At 44.3% G+C, this 13,135-nt stretch overlaps 1 long non-coding RNA gene across 2 annotated transcripts in view; it reads left to right on the top strand.

Moving 5' to 3' along the window:
* LOC144791921 (uncharacterized) overlaps window positions 1–13,135 on the top strand; it is a 336,379-nt gene that overhangs the window by 296,829 nt on the left and 26,415 nt on the right. For both annotated transcript variants that reach the window (XR_013602496.1, XR_013602495.1), the window contains exons 3-4: window positions 908–1,022; window positions 4,387–4,503. This is a non-coding gene — a long non-coding RNA (uncharacterized LOC144791921). The remainder of the gene's footprint in view (window positions 1–907; window positions 1,023–4,386; window positions 4,504–13,135) is intronic.

Genomic DNA, 13,135 nt, shown 5'->3' with positions numbered 1-13,135 from the left:
TGTTGGTACTGATAATCTCTGTCTTTGTATCTCCATCCCACTTTCAAAAAGTCCCCAGTGCTTTGACTGGTTCAGAGTCCTTTACCATTCTCACTCCTACTTGCATAAGTCATGAATACAGACAGTAACCTACTGCATAGCTTCTGATATCTCATCCTCCTGTGTGGTCAGCTTCCACAAGGACAATTGGTCCAGTGGGGCTCTGACATCATAAAGCTAAAGCAAGAAGTTGTCTAACATGAGGTGTCACTCTGTTGCCTAGCAGCTGACATCACAAAGCTAAAGCAAGATGTTATCTGACATGATGGCCACTCTGTTGCGTATGAAGCAGTAGGATACCTTTATCTTGGTAATGAAATGAGTTGCAGGGTAGACAGGATGCCCAACTGAAAGCTAAGACCAAAGAAATTAGGAAATTTTGTGAGAATTCTAAATTTGAATGAACGCAAGTTTGAGCAGAAGAATCTCAACTTCACCATTGCTGAACTGGTAGGAATTGGCTAAAGTGAAGATGGGAATTATGCTATTCATATTTTCTATTATTCAGAATAACTGTAGCATAACCATTCCTCTCTCAACTTATCAGGTGGCCTAATTGCTACAGGTGGACCATATCATGAAACAAAGCAAGTGAGAAGGGTACGCTGTCACTTGGCTGGCAAAAATATCTATTTATAGGTCCTATGTTATGTGCTACAGTTGTTTAGAGAGTGTTAGAAAATGAGGCAAGGGATGCAGAGTAGTATGGGAGGTTAGAAATACAAATTGAGATTTTATTTTCTAATGAGCTGTTGATTTACACAATAAAGCAGACTCCATGGTATTGATCTGTTTACCTTTCGTAAAAATCAATATTTTTTATATTGCTTATAATAAATGTGCTGACAGTGGACTTTTCCATCTGCAGGTTATACTGAATGATCAGCAGGGGCAGTTTCACAACAGAGCTTCTCTGAATTGCCAAGACTGAAGAAAGAAAAAAAAAGTCTTCCGGCATATGTCTTTTTTTAACAATTTAAATGGTAAGTAAAACTCACAATCATTCCTTTAGGCATTAAAAGACGTTCACAGCATTGGAATGTCCTCACTACTTTATAGTGGGAGCCTGTGCCTGAATATCATTTCTGTCAAGATGGAAGTAGTATGGATCACATTGTGTTGGTCATGATAGTTCATAAGACTGACTGCCTCCCACGCTACAAATGCCTGCTTTAGATCCTGGTGCTAGTGATAGAGCGCGCGGGTCACCCGACCAATAATTTAGCCACTTCCGGCTTCGGGCCCATATATTTCAAATCATCATATACATTGATCGGATGACCTCACGGTCTACTATCAATAATTTGTGAGTTCCTTTCGTTATTCTTCAGAATACCCGACTTACCATCCACCAACGCGGGTACCTATGACCACAATGGATCAGGGAGCTAGCTGTAAAAGTGAAAGGCAGCAAAATACAAACCCAACAAATAACATTCAATACTCTTTGTAAAATGACCACGGACAACTGGAAGGTTTAAAGTCTTTATCCAATTTAGTAAAATTCAGAGAATATCAAATTCACAGTAATTAAGCAATCAATAATCAAAATAACAGAAAGTATATAGCTAAATAGCAAATAAGTCAGTGCAACCATTTATAAACTAAGGGAACCAGGACACATTCAAAACGAAGGATCAGGAATTAGAACGTTTAAGATGAATCACTAAAGATGGGATAGGCTTTGATTAGGACTAGTATTCTAGAATTATCTCAGAGAAAATGAGACAGGAGTTCGGGACATTTATATAACTATAGGAGAGTCTATGAAGAGAGACACGCTATGCTTTAAGGCAAAAGTTCTTTAGACAGTTTAAGTAAGGATGTTCTCGACCATATCAGGAAATGACAAACTGCAATGCAAAATATAATTTCTAACAGGTAGGGTAACATAGGAACACGTTATGAAACCAAATGCAAATGACTTTATGATTCAATGGTTGCGGAAAACATGGAAAATAAACATATGCCAAGGTATGTCTTTATTGAAGCCAAAGACAGAAATTCAGAAAGGTGCAAGATTCAGAGTTTCAGAGTGATATTTACCTAGACTGGTGTGGAAACCAAACCCTGGCCACGGGTCAGTTTAAGAACAGGAACCCCTCAAGGAAGGATACCCCTCATTGGACAGCAGGTGCAGAATGAACACCCAGGACAGGACAGGAAGACCAGATTAGGATCAGGACAGGACCCTCAGGACAGGACCGGCACCCGCAGTTCGGAAGCAACGCCTGCGCTCCACCCTCTCTGCAGCTATCGATCAAGACCCCGATTGGGTCAGCGAACTCCCAGCAAAGTGCTCCGCCAGCACTTTAAGGTTTAGTAAAACCTTAGTCTATGGTCAAATTCGGACAGAGTGCTCCGCAGCGCTCTGTATCTTCAGTCACCTATTGAGTGCGTTGGGTCAGTGACAGGTCAGCTAAACCAGACAAGTCGGACAATTTCCCTAGGTGAACCCAGGGTAGATATACTGTTTTGGGACGGTGTACCACCCCCCAATGTTGCAAAGTGTCAGAATCCCTCAATTTGGATTGGTCCTAAGGTAGGATTTGGGTAACACACAAATCAGAACAGACTATTTGGAGGCCTATTTTGCATCTCTGGGTACCACCTAGCGAGATTGGGGTTCCCATGGGAAGCTGTACAGCAAACAATAGCGCAACACACAATGTATCATATAAGGAGCAACTTTCTCCATTCTCGTAGGGCAGAGGTGGCTTTCCCAGGAGCATCTTGACTGTGGCTGCCAGCTGGCTGAGTTCCACTGTCCAATGTTGCCACCTTTCAGTGCACCACAAGTATGCGCAGAAGGAACCTTCAATATGGCTCCCAACCGGTTCGGACCCCCATTTCCCGCAGTACATGAAAAGTAAGCGAGAACAAATTAAAACATAGAAGTGAATGCATGAAAAACACATCATTGATTTTGTACTTTAAACTTATCATTATAAAAATATACTATGCAGTTTAAACATTAGCAACATATACACGAACACAAGAGCATTCACCACGTTATTCACGAAAGCTGTGTATTACGCATGCGCACCCTTTCCCACCAAACTTATAACTACGTCAGGTCACGTGAGTGTGACTGACGCATGCGCAGAAGCAATTTTCCAAGCGGCGGCCATGTTTAGGGACATGGATTAGTTCTATTAGAAAACACATATGCAAGCTTCATCTACTTCGTTCATATATGAAAAATATATTAGTAAGACGAACACATTTTTATTAATTGATTACACACGGGCGAGGTTCATGACTCGAGCAAGTCGCGATGCGAAGCTTGCTCTATCACTAGCAATGTTCCATTCGAGGCAATTGCTGCCTTTGAGGCTGAATTGCACTAACTCACTTTGAAACGATAGTGTTACCTTCTCACTGAAGGAAGCTTATTTAACTTCTTCTCGTGCACTCTGTATGTTGGACTCTGATACTTAAGATGGATTGTTGGTACGGATAATCTCTGTATCTCCATCCCACTTTCAAAAAGGCCGCAGTGCTTTGACTGGTTCAGAGTGCTTTACCATTCCCTCTCCTACTTGCATAACAGTCATGAATACAGATAGTAACCTACTGCATAGCTTCTGATATCTCATCCTCCTGTGTGGTCAGCTTCCACAAGGACAATTGGTCCAGTGGGGCTCTGACATCATAAAGCTAAAGCAAGATGCTGCCTGAGAAGAGGGCCACTCTGTTGCCTAGCTGCTGACATCACAAAGCTAAGGCAAGATGTTATCTGACTTGATGGCCACTCTGTTGGGTAAGAAGCAGTAGGATACATTTATATTTGTAATGAAATGAGTTGCAGGGTAGACAGGATGCCCAACTGAAAGCTAAGACGGTAAGATCAAGAAATTAGGAAATTTATTGAGAATTCTAAATTTGAATGAACGCAAGTTTGAGCAGAAGAATCTCAACTTCACCATTGCAGAACTAGTAGAAATTGGCTAAAGTGAAGATGGGAATTATGCTTTCATATTTTCTATTATTCACAATAACTGTAGCATAACAATTCCTCTCTCAACTTATCAGGTGGCCTAATTGCTACAGGTGTACCATATCATGAAACAAAGCAAGTGAGAAGGGTACGCTGTCACTTGGCTGGCAAAAATATCTATTTATCGGTCCTATGTTATGTGCTACAGTTGTTTAGAGAGTGTTAGAAAATGAGGCAAGGGATGCAGAGAAGTATGGGAGGTTAGAAACACAAATTGAGATTTGATTTTCTAATGAGCTGTTGATTTACACAATAAAGCAGACTCCATGGTATTGATCTGTTTACCTTTCGCAAAAATCAATATTTTTTATATTGCTTATAATAAATGTGGACTTTTCCATCTGCAGGTTATACTGAATGACCAGCAGGGGCAGTTTCACAACAGAGCTTCTCTGAATTACCGAGACTGAAGAAAAAAAAATCGAAAGTCTTCCGGCATACGTCTTTTTTTAACAATTTAATTGGTAAGTAAAACTCACAATCATTCCTTTAGGCTTTAAAAGACGTCACAGCATTGGAATGTCCTCACTACTTTATAGTGGGAGCCTGTGCCTGTATATCATTTCTGTCAAGATTGAAGTAGTATGTGGCAGATTATCACCCAACTTGACCCACACTGCAGAAGCGAGGATATGCCCAATCCGCTACCCCCACTCGGACTGCAGTTCGCCAAGATTTCAACAGCGAAACCAACAGACCGAGCACAGGGAGAAGGTGGGAAAAAACAAAAGAGAAGGAAAGACCAATGGACCCAGTTCGACCACGTCACACTCAGGACTCGCTACGGCTAAGATACTGACTTGATATGCTGTAGAGAGATAGAAAGAAACACAAGAGATTATAAGAACATCCCCAATGTCATTTCTCTCGGCACATGCATTATACATAAAGTATGGCAGAATTCAACCCCATCCCTCTGCTTACCAGTACTGCACAGAAGATTTGACTTTAACAAATCACTGGGATGGAAAGCAGGCAAAAATGTACTGTCTTCGTCCTCAGTCCATAAATGAAATGTTCGAATTCCCACGTAATACAAGGATAGGGGAAAAAGTCACTGGACCGAAAAAAAACCTTAAGTGTACCGTTAATTCAATCCTCAGCAGGGTACAAAAACCGATTGTGTCCACAACAAGAAAGCAAGGGAAGAATAAAGAAAAGAAAAAGAACAACCGGAGACGCTTGAATCATCAGCTCCGTGAAAGCGTCCGAAACGTCCCACAACGAGGACGATAGTTCCCAAAAACCCGGAAATGCTTATCCCGGTATTCCAAGTCTCGAACCTGCACGCAGCCGCGCACAGCCGGTAAAAATTGAATGAAGGTCGTTTCCAGACGATAACTCCTCACCAAGGAGACCCAGGAAGAAGGTAAATCTAAGAAATCAGTCCACACTTCATCGACGATCCGAAGTGCAAAACGAAGCCTCACTCTGCCCCACAGCTTCGTGAAATGTCTCAGCAACGGCCAGAAAGTGAACCAGGATGGGGACCCAAACGCTGGTAAAAATAATGCGACCAGTGTAGAAACCAAGCAAGGAATCCATAACCCAGCACGGATTTAAAGTGCTGGAAAAGGAGAAAGGCTAAAAAAGGGGGCGGGACCAATTGCATGTGCATAGAGAGAGGACAGAGAAAAGAAAAAAAAATCCCTACCTAATTCCCAACAGTACCTCCCCTCAAAGGCCTCCCAACCGGACGAGGCTTAGTAGGATGTCGTAAATGAAACAACCTCACCAAGCGAGGAGCATGAACCCCACCCGCAGGCTCCCAGGTACGATCTTCAGGTGGATACCCCTTCCAGTCAATCAGATACATCAATCTCCCACCCCTTCTTCGTGAATCTATGATGGTATTCACTTCAAACTCTTCTACCCCATCAACCAAAAGGGAAGGAGGGGGGGGCAAGGTCTGAGTAGTGTTAGTGTATGGTTTCAACAAAGAGGTGTGAAAAACAGGATGAACATGATACTCATCAGGTAAACCCAGTTTCATTGCCACAGGATTCACCACTTTAATGATGGGGAAGGGGACTCACATACCGGGGCTGCAATTTTCGAGAACCTTCGACTCAGTCCAGAAATGGGATATAAACTGGGCTCCACGGTCGGACACGATAGCAGATGGTAAGCCATGTAACCGCACCACTGAAGACACAAATATCAGAGCCAACTCCCAAGCTGTAGGCAACTTAAGCAAAGGAACGAAATGTGCCATCTTTGTAAAGGAATCTACCACAACCAGTATAACAGTAAACCCTGATTCAAGTGGTAGATCAGTCACAAAGTCCATACTTACCGTATGCCAAGGAGCAGGGGGTACCGGTAGGTGCTGCAATAACCCGGAAGGTTTAGTGTGTGTTGGTTTACTAACCGCACATACAGGACAGGATGCAACAAATGTCTGGACATCATGTGCTAAAGTATCCCACCAAAACCATCGTAGACAGAGTTCCTTGGTCTTATTCATACCAGGATGGCCCACAAGTGATGAGGAATGACACCACTCTAACACCGTGTCCCGGAGCTCAGGAGGAATAAACAAACATTCATCGTAATACAACAACCCGTTCCTCAACGAGAACAACGGCTGTGATAACCAAGGTGTAAGGTCTAGAGTTCCCAATTTCTGCTATACCAAAGTCATAAAATCCTCCGTTGAAACACTGCCTACGATTCTCTCGTGTGCTATGAAGGGCCCCATCGCCTTCTCAGTCCCCAAATCTGCCTGATTCACATGTATACGGGACAAAGCATCTGACTTCAACTGCTGAGCTGCAGGTCTATAAGTGATAATAAAATCAAATTCATTAAAAAAGGATACCCAACGCATTTGTCGTGGGGTCCAGGCTCGAGCAGGATGTTGTCTAACATGAGGTGCCACTCTGTTGCCTAGCAAGCTGACATCATCAAGCTAAAGCAAGATGCTGTCTGAGAAGAGGGCCACTCTGTTGCCTAGCAGCTGACATCACAAAGCTAAAGCAAGATGTTATCTGACATGATGGCCTCTCTGTTGCGTAAGAAGCAGTAGGATACATTTATCTTGGTAATGAAATGAGTTGCAGGGTAGACAGGATGCCCAACTGAAAGCTGTAAGATCATAGAAATTAGGCAATTTATTGAGAATTCTAAATTTGAATGAACGCAAGTTTGAGCAGAAGAATCTCAACTTCACCATTTCTGAACTGGTAGGAATTTGCTAAAGTGAAGATGGGAATTATGCTATTCATATTTTCTATTATTCACAATAACTGTTGCATAACCCTTCCTTTCAACTGATCAGGTGGCTTAATTGCTACAGGTGTACCATATTATGAAAAAAAGCAAGTGCGAAGGGTACTCTGTCACTTGGCTGGCAAAAATATTTATTTATCGGTCCTATGTTATGTGCTACAGTTGTTTAGAGAGTGTTAGAAAATGAGGCAAGAGATGCAGAGAGGTATGGGAGGTTAGAAACACAAATTGAGATTTGATTTTCTAATGAGCTGTTGATTTACACAATAAAGCAGACTCCATGGTATTGATCTGTTTACCTTTCGACACAGTGGACTTTTCCATCTGCAGGGTATACTGAATGACCAACAGGGGCAGTGTTTCACAACAGAGCTTCTCTGAATTGCCGAGACTGAAGAAAAAAAAAGAAAGTCATCCGGCATAAGTGTTTTTTTAACAATTTAAATGGTAAGTAAAACTCACAATCATTCCTTTAGGCATTAAAAGACGTTCACAGCATTGGAAGGTACTCGCTACTTTATAGTGGGAGCCTGTGCCTGAATATCATTTCTGTCAAGATGGAAGTAGTATGGTTCTCCAGTATTGGGGTGTCTTTCATAGATTCACATGCTTGAATATTCCCCGTTTGTCGGAGTTTTAGTCCCACGGTAAACAAAATAGCAATAATATACTAAATATATATATATATATATATATATATATATATATATATATATATATATGTATATGTATGTATATATATATGTATGTATATAAATAACCATATAAAACCTGAAATATGTACCAGAAAAAGGCATAACCTGCCTACACATATTTCTACATAGGAATGCATGGGAAAGGAAAAAACCATATGCAGCCTATCCCTGTCATTATGTTAGTCCAAACTGCAGCCAATCAGTCGACAGCAACCCTCTAGAACCTTCTCCTCAGAGCTCAGCACCTCAGATTTTCTACCGCACGTCATGTGTAAGGGAGTCTCCCTGAGCTCTGCTCAGTTCTTTTCTTCTCTTCAGGTTTTTCCTGGTTCAACAACATGTCTACAAGTAAGAAGTCTCTTTTCAGAGCTTGTTCGTCCTGTGGAAAGCTAAGACTTGTTTCAGAGGACCCACACAGTAAGTGCATTTACTGTCTTTACCCGGACCATGAGGTGGGGACTGGGGAGCTGTAAGTTCTATAGAACATTCTCCGCAAAGACTTTAAAGGACAGGGAAAGCCGTTTACTCCTTTGGCTACAAAGACTTAAAGATAAGGATAATGTACTTTCTGATGCTGAAAGTCTTATTTCTGGCCATTCCCAAGCAGCCTCCAAGGGTGGTAATGGGCAGGTGTTGCCTTCACCATATTTAAAAAAAGAAGAGGATGTCTCTTTCCTTGGCTCCTGCGGTGTCTTCACCACTTCCTACCACTTCTGGGCCCACAAGACCTGGCTCTGAGGCTCCTGCTGCAACTTCCTCAGGTTTTTCTGTGAAGAAAACTGTTTTTCCGTCGACGACGGTGTCGTCTACAGTTCTATAGACGAGATTGGCTGTCTCTGGTTCGAAATCGACGACGACGACGGTCACGACGACCTTGCTTCTGGATCGTCTTCAGCCCTTTCATCGACGTCGTTGATGAAGGTAATTCTCAGTTCAAAGACTGTGTCGTCGATTATTCCAATTTCATAGTCGACGAAGAAACCTCCGCCATCGACAGTTCGATCATCGTCGACGAAGAGTGTTAAGATGTTAGTTTCGTCGACGCCTTCGACGAGTGTCCTGTCGACGAGTGTCCCGTCGACGACTGTGTCCCGTCGACGACTGTGTCCCGTCGACGACTGTGTCCCGTTGACGACTGTGTCCCGTCGACGAAGATAAAGACTAAGGTCCCGTCTACGTCGACGAAGGTTCCGTCGTCTGCACCATTGCCTTCGACGACGTCACCGTCGACAACAGCCTCGTCGACAAAATCACCGTCGACGACGGTTTCGTCAAAGAAGACCGAAAAGACCGCAACATCGTTTATACCACCGACAGTACCGTCGACGGAAGAATTGCCATCGACGAGGGAGTCTCAAAATGTAGAAAAGACATTACCGTCTACATTTGCCTCTCTACCTTTGTTGCCGCTGTCTTCCAGCAAGTCGGACAATGTTGGCACTTTTCAAAAAGGGGGTATAGCTCAACCACCCTCTCCTTTGTTTGCTACAGTCTCAGATCAGGAGTCTGAGGATGTACGTGAAGCTTTTACTGAGGCTCGTAGTCCATCAGATTTAATTATAAAATGTCAGCAGTATGACCAACAGGATGAGGTTCAGACTCAAATTCCGACTGCGATGTTGCCTTTGTCGCTGATTTCGAACCTCCAAAGTGTGTTGGACGACTATAATCGGCGTTTCCCACCATCCCCACAAGTACCTACAGTTCCTTCAGTCTTAACCCCTAGTACAGAGCCGTCAGCTGCTCCTTCAGTACCTTCACCACCTGCTGCCGTTCAGCGACACACATCGATTCAAGTACACGCAACTGTGTATCCTGATGATGACGAGGAGAACCCTCCGGAACGAGAAGATGGGGAGGTTACAGATGTGGATGGTGATGATCAGATGGCGGAGTGGAACGACTATCGGGCGCAAACACCATCCCCATCTCAAGTGACGCCATGGGATTCTCCTCCGGTGGATATTGCAAGCTTCCATCAATTGATGGACAGGGCGGCTCAGCGTTTTAAGTTACCAAGAGTCCAAAGAGAGGAAGATTGCTTCCTTTATGATTTCAAGAGCCAACCATTCAAACAGATTCATACTGTTCCAATTATAGATTTCATCTGGGCTGAAGGGGTGAAACTCATGAAGACCCCAAATTCTTTGCCTGCCCAATTGCCACGGTTAGAAAAGAAATATAAGGCGCCGGTCGGATCTCCAGCATGCCTCATTGGCCAGCCGAAGCCAGATTCAGTTGTTACACAGGCATCTCAGAGGGGATCCCGGAATCCTGCATCTACTATTACAGCTCCTCCGGACCGTGAGGGCCGTCGCCTTGATGCTATAGGGCGCAAGTTTTCATCGATGTCTTCCACTACGGTGAGAGTAGCTAATGCTATGGCCATCTTAGGTCGATATTACCGTCAAGTTTGGGCAGATATGTCCGCCTATGTGGCGTTACTTCCGGATGCTTCCAAGGCGGAAGCATTGCAGCTTCTTCAGGAAGGAGAGAGAACTTCTGAAGAATTGATAGATTGTGCAGTAGATGTAGCCTGCACTGGATTCCAACAGCTCGCTGGAGCGGCTGTCTTACGTAGGCAAGGTTGGTTGCGTTCCACCTCCTTCCGTCAGGAAGTTCAAGCTAAAATTCTCGATATGCCTTATGATGGCGAATCACTCTTTGGAGCACACATTGATGAGGCGTTACAATCTATAAAGAAGGACACAGACACTGCACATGCCTTAGGAACTCTTCAATTTAAGAAACGGCCCTTTCGGGGTGCGCGAGGACGAGGCACCAATTCCAATTTTCGAGGAGGAAGCAATCAGTATCGCTCCTATAACCAAGGCAACCAGCATTTCTCCGGTAACCGACAGCAGTCGTCTCGTCAGCAGCCGGCCAAGACTTATAGAGGGAAGTCCTCTTACAGAGGATCTTCAAATAAAAGACAATGACTTGTCTTTAACCCAGCAGGTTGGAGGTCGAATCTCTCTGTTTGGTTCTCAACGGTCCTCCATCACCACGGACCGGTGGGTGCTCGACATTGTGGAAAAGGGCCATTGTTAGACCTGTCTGCCCTTTGGGTGGTCCCTCCCATTATTTATTTATTTTGTTCCTTTCTGCCTCCTAAATTTGTATTTTTTTATGTCCACTAGAATTTTTTTTGGGTGTTGTCCTTGGGGTTAGGTGCTACTTTGCCCCTCTTATTTTTGAGGCCTAGTTGCCCACACAGAGAACTGAATACATACGACACACAAAATGGTGGTTTGTAACTGTCACCTATTTTTACCTCAGGCACTGGCGCCATAGGAGTGGAAGGGAAAAGCTCTAGAACATTCCAGCTGGTTCTGGTAGCCTGAGGCCAGTCTATAAAAGGCCAGTGTCAGGGCGGCCATTTTAGAAGAGTGACCAGAGGTTGTGGGGTGGAACTGGAAAGGAGTGAGGCGACTTAAATTAAATTAGTGAGGAGGAAGGCGCATTATGAGGAGTTAGATTGCCCTGCGGGCCAGCTGCACTTCTATATTGACATGACCCCTCTTCTGTTGACCAAGCCCTGCCATGGGGAACCATAACTTGTTCCAAGATACCCCCTTTGTAATCACACTGCCCTGGTGAAACGAGTTTGCGTTGCTGTGAAGAGCCTCATTGCAACAGTGGAAACAGAAACTTCCCCAATCCTGCTGGTAAAGAATTAATCGGCCGCGCTGTGAGCCGAAGGCTCTGTGGACAAGCTGTGTAAGAGAAGCGGAACTCACCGAGAGAAGGTCGTTTTTGCCCGACAGCCGATCCTTCTGTGCAGCGGTGTTCCCTCTGACGCTGGTTCCCCGCTGTGTGAGGGAGCGAGGACCGGCAAGTGCAGCCGGAGGTCAGCGGAGGTATCCTGACCTCGGAAGGCGAGTCTGCGGTGACGCCGGGGGAGAGGCAGAACTAGGGAGGTGATTTGGCATGAGAAGCCGGCAGCAGCAGCGGAAGGAGCCGACGGACCCTGAAGAGGCCGGGCGGAGGCGGAGTCCTGCGTGAGAGAAGCCAGTCAGAAGAGCGTCGCGGAAGCTTCATCGGACACCCTAGGGCGGCAGAGGAAAATACGTCAGATTCCTGCCTGGTGAAGTGCGGCGCGTCAAGACAGCAGGGAGCTAAACCCACACCTGACTGAAGAGCCAGAGAGAGCGCTGACGAGAAATCGGAGGACCGTGCCATTAACCAAAGTAAGCTGGGAAATCTAATTTGGTGTTGGCGGTGAGAGAAAACGCATCCAAGCCCCGAGTGTTGACGGTGATAAGAGCCTACGCAGAGACGCTTCAACCTGCGTTCTAGCTGAACTTGACTAATTGCTTTCCGTACAGTGTCCCTTAAGCCCGAACTGGTTCAGCCTAAAGACTACCTTACAACAAGTGGTTTGCAAGTAAAAGGGAAGAACTCAAGTATAAGTGTGGGCAACAATTGCGAGAGGTCAGGTCAAAGAACTAATGCAGGAAATAGTGTAAACGGTATATGGAGGCTATCGCTGAGCAGGAAATTGTTATTAGAATATTCAGGCCAACTCATGTGAGCATAGAGAAAACTCCTTGGCTGCGTGTAATGTTGAAATAACCTACCTTTCTCCTTTTAGATAAGCAGCTGTCTAATACAGTTTACAATTACGCCAATGAGGGACCTATTTTTCGCTCATCTGTAATTTCCAGCTATTGTTGCCTAGCAGTCCCGAGGGTAATGTACAAATTGATTTCCTTCCAGGAAAGTGTCATTCTGGCTGTTTATCACACGTAAATTGTGGTTCTAGTATTGAGAAGTTAAGATAACAGGGTTTCTGTGAAAATTCTTCCAATCTAAAGGGGAAATGAATTCAATGAAAGGAATTTAAAGCTTTGTGAATGTAAAAGAATACCAATGTAGAAATATTTCCTGCGATAAGGTACTTTCTTATTGCGAGTCAAAAAGAGACCAGAGATTTCTTTTATAAACCATTCGTATTTTTCTAAAACTGGTGTAGTGTCATTTTTTGTGGATGGGCGCTGTCTTACTGTGGGAGTGTGACGCAGGTACAACACAATTGCTCTGGGATAGGCCTTGCCACTCTGTGTTATGCTACCCGATGTAGACTGGTAACTCCAGGTCTAACAGCCATGCATTGGAATTAGTCAAAATCCCACCTCCAACTCCACCTTCCGGGCCGCCACCTCTGCAC

Source organism: Lissotriton helveticus, chromosome 11 (assembly GCF_964261635.1).
Source record: "Lissotriton helveticus chromosome 11, aLisHel1.1, whole genome shotgun sequence".
Lineage (NCBI taxonomy): Eukaryota > Metazoa > Chordata > Amphibia > Caudata > Salamandridae > Lissotriton > Lissotriton helveticus.
This window is presented reverse-complemented; position numbering and strand designations above follow the sequence as displayed.